At 41.6% G+C, this 14,539-nt stretch overlaps 1 protein-coding gene across 2 annotated transcripts in view; it reads right to left on the bottom strand.

Annotated features, from left to right (window-relative positions):
• CDH11 (cadherin 11) overlaps window positions 1-14,539 on the bottom strand; it is a 159,347-nt gene that overhangs the window by 127,612 nt on the left and 17,196 nt on the right. The window contains exon 1 of one of the 2 annotated variants that reach the window (XM_056526105.1): window positions 11,016-11,143. The exons of the other annotated variant lie outside the window; for it this stretch is intronic. The gene's annotated coding sequence lies outside the window, so the exon portion shown is untranslated. Of the gene's footprint in view, window positions 1-11,015; window positions 11,144-14,539 lie in introns of those variants that run through there. 2 annotated transcript variants of the gene reach the window in all.

Below are 14,539 nucleotides of genomic sequence, written 5' to 3'. Positions count from 1 at the left end.
AGACAGATAGATAAATAGATAGACAGACAGACAGACAGACAGATAGATAGATAGATAGATAGATAGATGTAGACAGATATGTAGATAGATAGATAGATTAGATAGATTGATAGACAGATAGACATGAGAGATAGATAAATATGTTGATAGATAGATAGATGGACAGATAGATAGATAGACAAACAGACAAACAAACATAGATAGAGGGATAGATAGATAGACAGACAGATAAATAGATAGACAAACAGATAAACAAACAAACAAACAAACAGATAGATAGATAGAGGGATATATATATATATATATATATATATAGATAGATAGATAGATAGATAGATAGATAGATATAGATAGACATACAGACAGACAGACAGATAGATAGATAGATAGATAGATAGATAGAAAAATAGACAGATGATTGATGGACAGACAGACATGTTAATAGATAGATATGTTTGTGTTGCATCTGGAGAAATAGTAGGGCTTAATTTATCATTCAATTGTATTTGATGAGCCCTGGGATAAAATAAAGTTGTTTTGCCTTCATTCCTATAGCTATACTACATTAGTGTATAATAGAAGAAAACAGAACTGATGTGTTCTATTCCTGTTTAAAAAGAATCTTGCAGTGAAGATGTACAAAATGATAAAAGCGTGGCTAGTAATGTGATATATGTGACAATCTGTTCCACATCTTTAGTACAGAGCACGGCCTTACAGACCCCTGGATAATGGGTAATTACTGCACCCGACACCTTGTATGACCTTAATCTACACCTCAAAAGAGAGGTGGCAATGCCTGTTCCATGTCACATCTCACCCGGCAGCTGGGTTATGGCAGTCATCCTTTTTCCTGCAAGAGCATTTCTTCATTTTGATTCAGAAATTATCTGATACTACAGTCATTTTCTTGCACAGCGATGAGTGTCACAAGTATGTAAAATATAGCACAAATAGAGAAACATAGCCGCAGATCCACCATTTGTATTTTGATCTATGCAGGAGACTGCATAGGGGTTCCTCCTTATATTCTTCCAGCCCTCTGGTAGGGGGCACACGGTAGGTGTTCACTCCCACTGGGTCACTCCCACTGTGAGCATCGTGTCAGGCAGTGGTCGCCACCCGGCACTACGCCAATGTTAGGTTAGGGACCCACTCTGACTAGGTGGCCTTGACGTGGCGAGTGGGCTTGTACTTTTTGATCAAAATGTATACTAACAACCTGTTAGTTTTTTAAATTATGCTGAGAAGCAAGTAAATCAAAAATACAAATGGTGGATGTGCGGCTGTGTTTCTCTATTTGTGATGTAAAATACAGGCACCAGGTCTGGTCACATGACAGAAGAGTACCGATAGGGATTAGGAGTCTATACAGAGGAACTGAATGCTTGCATTTCCAAAAGGTATTTCCAAAACTGAATTGGGGAGTTAGGGTAAATTAAGTATTTACCTACTTGGTTTAGTGAAGCTATAATTTTAAAAATCATGTTGGTCATTTGTCCAACTCCTCATAATGGAATAATGTATGTTCTTTGATTTTAGATCCATCTGCAGGTATACCCAATACTTTAACTCAATGAGCTATCCAGTGTGCAATGAAGTCTTAAAAAGACAAATTCAGCTCTGCTACATCTATAAAGCTTCCAAATCTTTCTATCAATCATCAACATTTCCACAAATCAAAGGCAACTAATATCTATACAGAACGTGTATTATACAATAATGATCAAATGCTGCTACACTTCTTATCCCCAGCAGTTAAAAGCTCATTGTGTGTCAAAGCAGTGAGAAGAGTTTTTGATTACATTATGCCCTCTAGGTGTCAGGGCAATGAAATTGGTGAGGTTAACAGGCAGTTTACAGACATATAAGTTACAGTGCAGTGAGAGTGTCATATATTTAAGAAGTACAAGCCTGGAGGATTATTTTAATGGAAGATCTGACACAACCAATGAAATGCTTGCCTTCATTAGTGCAAGGAAGCGCCTCCGAGTTCTCATTAAAAAGTTCAGCATTCTGGAAATTTTAGGCTTTCAAAGAGAATTGGTGACAATTTTAGATGCTCAAGGCCTCAACCAAAAAAAAAAAAAAGTAGAAAAAGTAAGTTACATTTACTGTATGTAATGCCAATGGGCTGCCGGATGCAAGAGCATCAATCCAACCCCAGCTGACCCTCCGTCAGACCTTGATGTTGTAATATCACAATATTATATCTTCAGATTTCCATAGCACTCCAGGCAAATCTTCCGCATGACAGAAACTCAGAAAGTCATCACTGAGCAGAATCAAAGACTTAAACATCAAAATTAGGTTTGCTACATCCGCACACTACATTTGTAATTTGTATGTGATGTCTTTGGTCTAACAGGGAACTTTACATCTCTCTATCTGTTTAGTCCTCCTTAGCAGGAAGCCAAGTCTCTGTCGCCCCACAGGGTGTTGGCTATAAATTTACTTTTAGCTTTCACCCATATTTAAAGCTTAAAGCCATTAGGATTGTTGGTTAATGGGATAGCTATGGTTCATTATAGATCCCCATAGGATGTTCTAAACACTCAATGTTAGCAGCCGTGGCTAGTGTGGCAAGTCCAGATGCAGCCTGTAATTATCAGGGAGTAACCAGCACTGGTGGCCATTGCTAATGCTGGATATTTACCAATAATTGAGGGATACATTTGTACAAGTGACAACTCCAGGGCCAGCCAGAAATGAATATTGCAGTGCTAGTTGCAGCCGATAGCACTGCATGTAAAAGTACCCTAAAAGGCCCAGCAATCAGCATCAGTGATCACATCTTTTGTGTGGCCAATAAAATCCTCCTTAAAGGGGTACTCCGCTGGAAAACATTTTTTTTTTTAAATTAACTGATGCCAGAAAGTTAAACAGATTTGTAAATTACTTCTATTTAAAAATCTTAATCCTTCCAGTACTTATCAGTTGCTGTATACTACAGAGGAAGTTCTTTTCCTTTTGAATTTCCTTTCTGTCTAACCACAGTGCTCGCTGCTGACACCACTCACCATGTCAGGAATTGTCCAGAGCAGGATAGGTTTGCTATGGGGATTTGCTCCTACACTGGACAGTTCCTAAAATGGACAGGTGTAAGCAGCAAGCACTGTGGTCAGAGAGAAAGGAAATTAAAAAAGTAAAGAACTTCCTGAGGAGCATATAACAGGTGATAAGTACTGGAAGGATTAAGATTTTTAAATATAAGTAATTTACAAATCTGTCTAACTTTCTGGCACCAGTTGATTTAAAAATAAATAAATAAATAAATAAAGGTTTCCAGAGAAGTACCCCTACTGCCTACATCAGTGATGTGTAGGCAGGATGCATTAATTATCTTGCAAAGGTTTTTGCATTCCGAATTGATTGAGCCATGTAAAGGCTTATTAAAGGAGCACCGATCATCAAGATCATTGATAAATGTAAATATTGATGTTCTATGGTGTAACCTCAGCAAACAATATTTCCATTTGCCTACGCTTCACTGGTTTCTGCATCATTATTTTATTATTTTGCTTATACTATAGCATAGTAGTCTGCACTATTGTGTCCATCAAAAATATTTAAAAAACCATGTACATTGCATCCTATTTTTTTTTATATAGTTTACGCCATACAGCCGAATCTATTTTCACAGCCTTTTATATGTTTTGCAGGGTATAAAAAAGTGTAAATGAAACATAAAAAGAAAAGGCAGTGTGAACCCAGCCTTAGGGCAAAATATCACTCAAAGAGTGTGGCAATAGAAATAGAAATAGCTGAAATAGACAACTGATTTGACCCGTGCTCATATTTTGATGAACATAGATTTTCTATACTGATTTTCTTAATGTCCCACTCCCAACCTAAACATATAACTCCTAATGTAAAACTTGCTAAACGGGTCGTCTTTTAATAGAAACAAACAAAGGATTGCATTATCTAGTGATAAGAGTGTGTTATAGATAATTGTATCTGTTTATGTTAATGAGATGGGGGTTTACCATATATTTTTCCTGCCGGTATACCAAGAGTACATATTAATCCCCCAGGATTATTTGCATTGGTGGAAATTAGTTTTTTTGGTGGAAATAAAACTACAACATGCAAAGTATTATTCATTTAGCATGTAAGATGTTTTAAGAAAGGATTTATTGGGAAGAATGGAGGAGATTAATAAAAACCTGTGTAGAGGAAGAGCAGTGCAGTTGCCCAGAGCAACCAGATTGCTTCTTTCATTTTTAACAAGGCCTGTGAAGAATTAAAGAAGCGATCTGATTGGTTGCTATGGGTAACTGGGCAACTTTTCCTCTAGACAGGTTTTGATAAATCTCCCCCCAATATCGACATTATAGAATGTTGTATGGAACACAAACACCATTTGCAGCACATGTGATGTTCCCTGCTGTGTGGCCCCCTATATACATCCTGGTGCCTAGTTTTGCAGCAACAGAAACGTTAGCCAGAGGAGCTGACAACCATAATGGGTACAGTGATGGTGGCCTTCATGTTGGTCATCCAGATCTAGAAGATAACACAAAGTGTAACAATGTGTAAATAAAATTTGAGAAAAAAAACAAAAAACATCTGTCAGTTGTTCTATCATAGCCCATTGGTTTGATGAATGCATTTAGAAATGGCTTGCAATCTCTGTTAAAAAGTGGTTGTCCTACCAGAACACCCGGCTTTAAGTAGCTTACCTTTTACTAACACTCCAGGAGAACCAATGGTCATGTCACGTGGAACTGAAATGTCTAATGTCATGTCTTATATCAGAAATGTCTTAATTGCATGAAAACCATAAAGATGCTTTTTTTTTCAGTGACAGTGGTTTATGCCTTGGAGGGACAAAGGATTGGACAGGCTGAAATCTAATTTGCCCAGCTATTCTTTTTCCTATTACCTGCTGGGGAGAGTCCTGTGACACCTGACACAATATATAGTCAATTGGTCCCTTCACATTTGGTGGAATAAGCCAAAAGTTACATATTGTTTATGGACACCTTAAAGAGGTTGTCTGGCAATTTTTTTAAATTTTTTTATTTAACAGGCTGCCTGCTAAAAGTAAAAAGCCTGTAATTACCTTCTGTGCTTCCATCTCTGCCACACTTTACTTCCCGATGTTTTGGCAGACACACCACATTGCTGCTAAGCCAACCACATGGTACAGTGGTGTCCCGCCTCAGCCAGTGAGTGGCTAAATGGCAATGTGATGTGTTACCCATAGCAATGGGAAGTGAAGCACTGCAGAGACTGAACACTGTGATAACAGAAACTGAGGGGGAGTGTGGGAGATAAGTACAGGCTTTTTTTTTTTTACTATTAGCAAGCAGCATGGTCATATTTATGGGGAAAAGAAAATTGTAGTTACTACAGTTCTTCAAGTTCTGCAGTAATGATAGGTGGAACAACATCTCCCACCAAACCTTCCCACTGCTTAGGGCCTATTAAAAACTGTAATTTCACATAGTAAAAACTTCTTTTGAGCTTTACCCTTACTTGACAATAGGCACCTCGCTTCACCGAGCGAGCAGAGCTACGAGTTAGCAGCTCCCTGCACTACAGCAGGTTGTGTGAGACCCGTCCGGAGCAGGAAACCGTGAGTGGACCAGACCGGTTATCCTGGACACACTGGAGTTCTCTAGGGACAGTTACATTTATTTCACAGGCATCGTACATGGCCCTATCTTTTTCCTTACGGGAACTTAGGGAGAGACCTGAATATTTCTGTTGCCTAATATATGGAACTCAATAGTGATATTTGTGATATTATACATTTTACATTTATCTTGTGATGTCTATATAAACCAATCTGTGAACCTCCCTGATGACGCCATTAAAATTATTGGCAGAAACGTGTGGGCGGCTCTAATTGGTGGGAGTAGTTGATGCATGTGAGTCTAAGTTGGGCTGGCAAGGCCAAGCAGAGCCCACCTGGGCCTCCTTTATATGCACCAATGACATCCCTGGTTATTTGTGGTGATTGTTAACACAAGTACACTTAAAGGAAATCTGTCATCAGAATCACCCGCACTAAACCTGTTACACAGGCTTGTAGTGCGGGTGATCCTGATTAAAACGCTCCTTACCTGGTTAAAAATGGTTCAGCGCTTCTTAAGATATCTATATTTTTAGTTTTCTGTTATTCCCTGGCTTGGGACTCAGTGGGAGGTGTTATCATCTGGGACTCGGCCACACGTCATTCTGCCACCCGGCTCATGAATATTCATGAACTTATCCTCCTGGTCTAATTCTTCTTTCTCGGTCTGTTTGTGAATAAATACACCCTCCGTCCCTCCCTTCCTCCCACCCCTGGCTTTTCACTCATGCAGCCCGTCTTCTTACTTGTATAGGGCCGCAGCTTGAGTGAAGCCGGGGGGAGAACGCCGCTTCCGGGTGTACGGAACGCGGCGCATGCGCGGCCCTCCACACCAGACCGAGAAAGAAGAATTAGACCAGGAGGATAAGTTCATGAAAATTTATGAGCCGGGCGGCAGCTCCGCCCAGCTAGAATGACGTGTGGCCGAGTCCCAGATGATAACACCTCCCAGTGAGTGCCAAGCCAGGGAATAACAGAAAACTAAAAATATAGATATCTTAAGAAGCGCTGAACCATTTTTGACCAGTTAAGGAGCGTTTTAATCAGGATCACCCGCACTACAAGCCTGTGTAACAGGTTTAGTGCGTGTTATTCTGATGACAGATTTCCTTTAAAAGTTATGTAATATTTTAAATAGTCTACATTAAAAGTAATTTTTTTAGGCACACCCAAGACACAATATTGGTGCTCTTATAATTTTGCATATTTATGGAGGAAAGAAAATTGTAGCTGCTACAGTTCTTCAAGTTCTGCAGTAATGGTAGGTGGAACAACATCTCCCAGCAAACCTTCCCACTGCTTAGTGCCTATTAAAAACTGTAATTTCACATGGTAAAAACTTCTTTTGAGCTTTACCCTTACTTGACAATAGGTATATTTGATTACTACAGCAGATATAAATTTCCGCAACATGCTACCCTGTGGGTGTCCATCATGCCAAGTAGGGAACCTGTTATTAAAAATTCAAATCACCCCCCCCATGTCCATTGCTCCAGAACAGCTGAAAAAGCTTCCTCTGTGGTATGTTTACCCACACCAAGGATGAAATAACACAGCTATAGAAAAGTTTCATTATCTAGTTGATGTTTTTAGAGCATTTTAGTATCCAGCACAAATTAAACAAAGTCTAATTAAAACCATAAGAACACTATAAATCAGGAGTTACTGGACGGTAATGTGAGCCCTCTCTCACCCTCATTCTCCCTCTCTTCCCATTCTGTAGAAAGTAAAAGCTTTGTCCATAAATAAGCACTTTTCACATCCTACCAATCTTCAGCAAAGGCCGTATTCTCTGCTTGTGCTATGTATGTGCATCACAGGAACGTATATTCTCAGTCATACTCCAACAGACAGCTTTTAAAGCTCTAATCCACATACTTCCTCCGCATTGATTTCTTCCGCTTCATCTCCGAATTCATTACAATACTATTAACAGCTTTGATAAAATCTTCTGCTGATTCAGTTGATCGACTGCTTTCATTCACACAAAAAGGAGCAATGAAGTTCTATATAGAGGAGAAAATAACACTCTCTGTGCTCTGCTACCTACAATTCACCTCAAATCTTTGTGGCCCACATAGCTTTCCATCAAAATAGAGTGAAAGTAATGGTTTTGCCTTTGTCCATAGAAGCTCACAAGTTACAGGGAGTTTTTCAAAGGAAGAGCAATTTTAATCACTTCGTACCTTGCTTGTCCCCTTATCCATTGTAAAATTTAAGGGTCTGTTCCTATTTCCCTTGTTGGCTAACATGGAGAAATTGAAGAGATAGGTCGATATAAGTAGAGGTCTTCTTTTTCTTGTGCCCTGTGGCAACTGAAGATGTAATCTTTAGGGTATGTTCATCCTTACCAGGCATAAAAGAACTAAGTAATTGCTAAATGTTCATACCTATGCAACATTTTTAGAACCTTTTAGCTTTATCACTGAAAGACAAGGTGAAACCGGGCACAGTCTACACTGCTGTTCAGGCTAGATATAAAGTGGAAGAGGCCAAACAACCAAAAAGAGTTCATGTACAAAGCATTTAAAAGAAAGATGATTGGAGCACTCACCATACAGGCAGAGTAGAGCTTTATTTCATGATGGCTACAACGGTAAGCAACATTATAGGGTGCTGAGACACACATGCAAGACCGTCTTTACTGGGTGGGCCTGATGAGACGTTCCTGCCTGTGTAGCGCTGTACTCTTTGATGTTGCTTACCATTGTAGCCATCATGGAATAAAGCTCCACTGTACCCGTATGGTGAGCACTCTGATCATCATTCTTTGAAATGCCTTTTAGCTGTATGTAAACTTCTATATCGATATAATGGAACTTTCTCTATTCTCTGCCACCTGCTGCTTCCCCCATATCCATGTAAACCACACATGTTTACCTTTATCCATAGAAACTCACAATCTTAAGTGAATCTTTATTTCAAAAATATTTTTGCTATAAGAAGAGCTATTTAAAATGCTATCCAATCATGAATGCTAGTTATGTCTGCCACAACATAGTATAGAATGTACCTTATTTGATCCTCACACCCCATTCATGAAGGAAGTAGGGGCTGCCAGGCCTTTGGGTTTATCCCTATCTCTTGTGTCAGCTAACAGAAAAAGAAGAGTTTTGTAGATTTAAACCACCCATGGGGCAAACAAACTGTCTATTTCCCATTTTCATGTGACTGGTTTAGCCAACTGTATGTCAAATAAAGAGCTCTGGCTAAAACTTAGTGTATGATAAGTGCATAGGGATCCTACATCACCAAGCATGCCAGTATTAGTGTTGAGCGGCATAGGCCATATTCAAATTCGCGAATATTCGCGAATATATGGAAGAATATTCATCATATATTCGCTAAATTCGCATATTCGTAATATTCACATTTATTTTCGCATATACAAAAATTTGCGTATGCGCAAATTAGCATATGCGAAAATTAGCATATATAAAATTAGCATATGCACATTTTCGCATATGCGAAAATTTGCACGCCAGTCTCACACAGTAGTATTAGAGCCTTCATTACTCCACACAAGGTGGAAGCAGAGAGGGATGATCACTGTGATGTGTACTGTGATAAAAAAAAACGAAAAAAAAAAAACGAAAAAAATAAATAAAAACGAATATTCGTAATTACTAATATATAGTGCTATATTCGCGAACATTCGCGAATTCGCGAATATGCGATATTCGCGAATAAAATTCGCATTGCGAATATTCGCGAGCAACACTAGCCAGTATGTATACAACCTCCAAGGGAAAGTCTGAAAGGTCAGTAAATGAGGCAGTGCCCAAGAGTGTTCTTCATAAGGTAGGACCCATGCTAGATGATGCTCATAAAGCAATCAAAATATCAAGATTCAATTAAATGCAAATTAAAGAGCTTATTGATGAATGGTTATTACTATAATTACTAAGATCTGGAGTGATATGGAGACCAAGCCAGGGACTTGCTGCTAGTGCATATGCTCTAGCACAGGGTGCCAGTGTAGGCTACAACAAGCCACTCTGCCCTAGTTAGCATATTGAAATAAAACATTGGGACAGTAAACATAACCTTGGCTCCAGGTGAAGAAAAGTGTAGCTATGTATCTGCTAGAAGTTATTATTTTAACACCCAAACACATGATGGAACATGAGTATAGACGGTGTAAATCTTAATATCAGACCGAGGTCTAGGAGTCTAAGGAGGGCTAAAAGGTCCCACGTCCCATATAAAGAGATCAATACTGTAAATTACATGTAATAGTTAGGGAGCACTCTTTTTTACATTGGGGCTCAGGAGCTGATAAAATATATTTATGAATATAGATAAGGTAACATCTTGATGACTGAGACGTGTACTGTATGAAGTGGTAGAACTCTATCAAACTGGCAGATATAACTGATACGCAGCTTGCACTTTTTGTAACCGGTTCATCTAGACATCTATAATGAAATTATTAGTCATAAAATGTCCCCTTGTACAAAATATTGTACACATAAAAGAAAACAGACGATGTGGAGCTTTTAAGTGCCAGATCAACTCAGTTCAAAGCTGGGACTTGGCCGAAAAGAACAAATGGTAAAATTGCAGTTTTTCTTAGTATAACACAATGAGGATAAGAGGCACGTGGGTCAGAGAGGGCCTATATGAGTCTGCAGTTCCCATGCAGACCTGTGTGTCTCCATGGTTACCCCTGTAGTTATCATTTAGAGTAGACAAAGGCTACCAAGAAGCATTCTTGCTCTAGAGGACAAAGCATTCATGTGTTTTACAATATTGTAGTTGTGAATTCTCCTTTAAATACAGTCACATACCATGCCTAGGAAGAAGAAGACTACTTTTTTTACTTCAGTTACTTCAATTATAGTGGGCACAGAATCTTGGCAGTTACAACACATTCTAGGTGGTAAGGGAATCTTCTAGAACTATCACTTCGGACAGGTCAATGTTGTTTCCACACAGACAAGAGAACGGTAGCAACATGGAATAAGAACTCACAATATAAAGGAAGTTGTTCTCTTCTACAACAAGCCCTATTTCTGAGAACCTTGCCTTAGCTGAACCCTCTAGCACACTACATTACTGGACTGGATCATCCAGGCCTTATTCAGGCCTCAGGGCAGCCAATCTCCATCTAGATGCTAGATATGGCATCTAACTCTGCATCTCCCAGTCTCATCTCTAGATCATATCATGTTGGCAGCTATAAGCTATGGATTCCTCGAAAGCAGTCTAGTTGACCTAGTTTAAGATGTATCCACGGTCTTCTTGTCTATGACACTGGTCTCCAGCCCCTTTGCCTCCCTCACAATGGACTTTACATTACCAATGGACAAGCCCAGGCCTTACAAATACATTGGCCAATTGCAGGTTTTCCAGACATCATATGAGGACCATCTGCACTCAGTCCCTTAGCATCAAACCAGTATTTACTATAAACTGATCTTTCACCCACCTTTCAACCTTGTGGTGTAGCATTCCAGCATTTCAACGCTGTGTCATTTCAGCATCAGACTCTTTCTGGACACACGCTGATGCTAGCATCTCTTCCTGTTAGCCTAACCTTAAAGGAGTATTCCAAGATGCATATTTTTCTTTTTTTACCTACCCAGAATACTAGCAGAAAAAAAAAAAAAGAACTAGATTTACCTCCAGCAGCTCTCCTGGTTTCTCTGGTATCCTGCTCCCGGACTCATCACACTGCAGCTCAATCAGGCCCAGACTGGCCATCGGCAGACCAGGCACTTGCCCGGTGGGCCGGGCTGTCCAACTGCCCTGAATCTGCAGCTCTGTGGCAGAACTAGTAGCCAGCCACGGCCGCTGCTTTGAGGGTAACGGCTGGCAGTACTAACACACTGACAGACGGGGTCAGGACCCTTTGTGTGCCGGCCTGCCGCACAGAACAGTGGCCGGCGGTGCCGCTTTAAGAGCAGTGGAGACACGTGTTGCGTCAGGTGCCGCACAGGCACGTGTCTTAATCCCCGCTACAGCTCACTGTACAGTAGTGCGGCTTGAGCTGTGGCCGCTGCTACTGTAAGTGAGCTGCGTCATTCCGGGGGAGACGTGTGACCACCCCTGACGTTGTGCGGAGGTGCCCCGCTGAGCGTTGCATGAAGGAGCAGGCAACAGGACCATAGGAGGCCCGGACCCTGGTAAAGTAAAAAAAAGTTTTAAAGTTAAAAATAAGTGCATAGATGGAGGGAGGGCATTAAGATGGGGGGGGGGTTAACACAAGGCATGGAGGAGGTAAGGACTATGAAGGGGGGGTTGAGCACGAGGCATTAAGATGGAGGGGGGAGAGGGATCATGGTGGTGGGGGGATGGGGAGAAATAAAGCACAATGCATTAAGATGGAGGGGAAGAGGGATAATGGAAAAGGGGATCAGAGGAAGGGGGGATAATGGCACAAGGGAATTAATATGGAGGGGCGGTGATTAATCCCCTTGTGCCATTATCCCCCTCCCTCTGATCCCCTTTTCCGTTATCCCTCTCTCCCCTCCTTCTTAATGCCTTGTGCTTTATTTCTCCTCACTCCCCCTCCACCATTATCCCTCTCCCCCTCCATCTTAATGATTAAGATGGAGGGAGGATAGGGATAATGGCGTAGGGGGGATGGGGAGAAATAAAGCACAAGGCATTTAGAAGGAGGGGAGAGAGGGATAATGGAAAAAGGGATCAGTGGCGTAGGGGGGATGGGGAGAAATAAAGCACAAGGCATTTAGAAGGAGGGGAGAGAGGGATAATGGAAAAGGGGATCAGAGGGAGGGGGGATAATGGCACAAGGGGATTAATCACCCCCCTCCATGTTAATCCCCTTGTGCCATTATCCCCCCTCCCTCTGATCCCCTTTTCCATTATCCCTCTCCCCTCTCCATCTTAGTCAGGTCACTGTGTACATACATTACATTACTTATCCTGAGTTATATCCTGTATTATACTCCAGAGCTGTACTCACTATTCTGCTGGTGAAGTCACTGTGTACATACATTATATTACTTATCCTGTACTGATCCAGAGTTATATCCTGTATTATGCTCCAGAGCTGTACTCACTATTCTGCTGGTGAAGTCACTGTGTACATACATTATATTACTTATCCTGTACTAATCCTGAGTTATATCCTGTATTATACTCCAGAGCTGTACTGACTATTCTGCGTGAGGAGTCACTGTGTATATACGCTATGCTGTGCTGTTGAAGTGTGTACCACCATCCGCTGCCGGCCAGTGTTTCAGATTTGGAGGTATGACAATTGTGTCTGCCTCCTCTATTACATATTTATCTATGTCAAATGTATCTTTGTTGTAGAATAGGTTAAAGCTCAGGACACTGCTGCTATACACTGACAACACTTCACAGGCCGGACCATGCGACTACTGCGGTTTTTCAGCTGCTGCAAAACTGCAACTAATCACCATTATGACCTAAATGCATTACATTACTTATCCTGTACTGGTCCTGAGTTATATCCTGTATTATACTCCAGAGCTCTACTCACTATTCTGCTGGTGAAATCAATGTGTACATACATTACTTATCCTGTACTTATCCTGAGTTGTATCCTGTATTATACTCCAGAGCTGTACTGACTATTCTACGTGAGGAGTCACTGTGTATACACGCTACGCTGTGCTGTTGAAGTGTGTTCCACCATCCACCGCCGGCATTATACACCCCACTATATCCAACAATGACTACCATTTGGTCCCTCCCCCTTTCTGGTCCCGCCCTCATGTAGCCACACCCCTGACTAAAGTGGGCTGCTCAGTCTAAAATGCTCGAGCCTATATTTGTTCCCATTCCGGCTCTGGGCTCAGCCACCCACAGTAATGTCCCCCCACAGCCAGTGATTGGCTGAGCGGCAGTGTGGCTTATTGATCCCTGGCACCAGGAGGAAGATGGAAGCCCGGGCCCAATACGTCACACTGCAGATCACATGGGATATCACAACAATTATCTAAACCGCAGGGTGATGAGTCAACCACAAGAAGCAGAACAAAGACCGCAGCAGAGGCTGGGAGCCAAATACCAGAGGCACTGGAAGAGTGGCTGGTGGAAATTTTTTTCAAGGGCAGTTTAAAAAAATTGCCTTCTGGAGTACTCCTATAAGGGGGCCATCAGTGTCTGATCAGCAAGGTACTGACACCCAATACTCCTGCCTGACTTATACACCATACACATGGAAGCAGATGCCTCTGTTCATTGTGTAGAGGTGATGTCAGGTTACTAAGCTGCAGTAACTCAGTGCCACCACTACACAATGAACAGAACCAGGGCTTGTACTCTCTTCATTGTATATATGCTGCTAGCCAGCTGATGTATAGGGGTCCAGGCCATCAATATAAAATGCCTGCAAACCCAGAAGCGCAAAACAAATAATAGAGACCCAACCATAGAATTGCCTGGAAACCCCTTTAAGGGGCAAGTTTAACATTTCCTGCCCTTACCCACATTAGAACTATTGATTCCAGTGGAACTGTGTAATGCAGTGTTTCCCAACCAGGGTGCCTCTAGCTGTTGCAAAATACAACTCCCAGCATGCTGGGAGTTGTAGCTTTGCAACAGCTGGAGGCAACCTGTTTGGGAAATACTGGTGTAATGCCTAATTTTCACTTGCCTTCTGGGTCCCTCTAACATTATAGCTGGCAGTTGAGCACCCCTTAAAGGAGAGATTTCCTGGGGATAAGTTTTAGATTGCACAGGAGATCCCCCCCCCCCCCCCCTCCGGGATCTCCTGTGCAGGGCTTTGGCTCTCCTGGGAGTGGTGCATCACAACCTCTGCAGGAAGCATATATCTCTATGGGAGAGCCATTCCTCTATCTTCTGCTCTCTCATAGAGATATGGGACGATATGGGACGCAGCGCTCCCAGGGAGAGTCGGGGCCCCATAGAGGAGATCACGGGGATCGCATCGGTCAACCCCCCCCCCCCCCCCCCCCAGCAATCTAAAACGTTTCCCCTGTGGAAAGGGCATACATT

The sequence above is a fragment of the Hyla sarda genome, chromosome 6, assembly GCF_029499605.1.
Source record: "Hyla sarda isolate aHylSar1 chromosome 6, aHylSar1.hap1, whole genome shotgun sequence".
In the NCBI taxonomy this organism is placed as follows: domain Eukaryota; kingdom Metazoa; phylum Chordata; class Amphibia; order Anura; family Hylidae; genus Hyla; species Hyla sarda.
The sequence above is the reverse complement of the archived record's forward strand: the minus strand, read 5'-3'. Positions and strand labels throughout refer to the sequence as shown.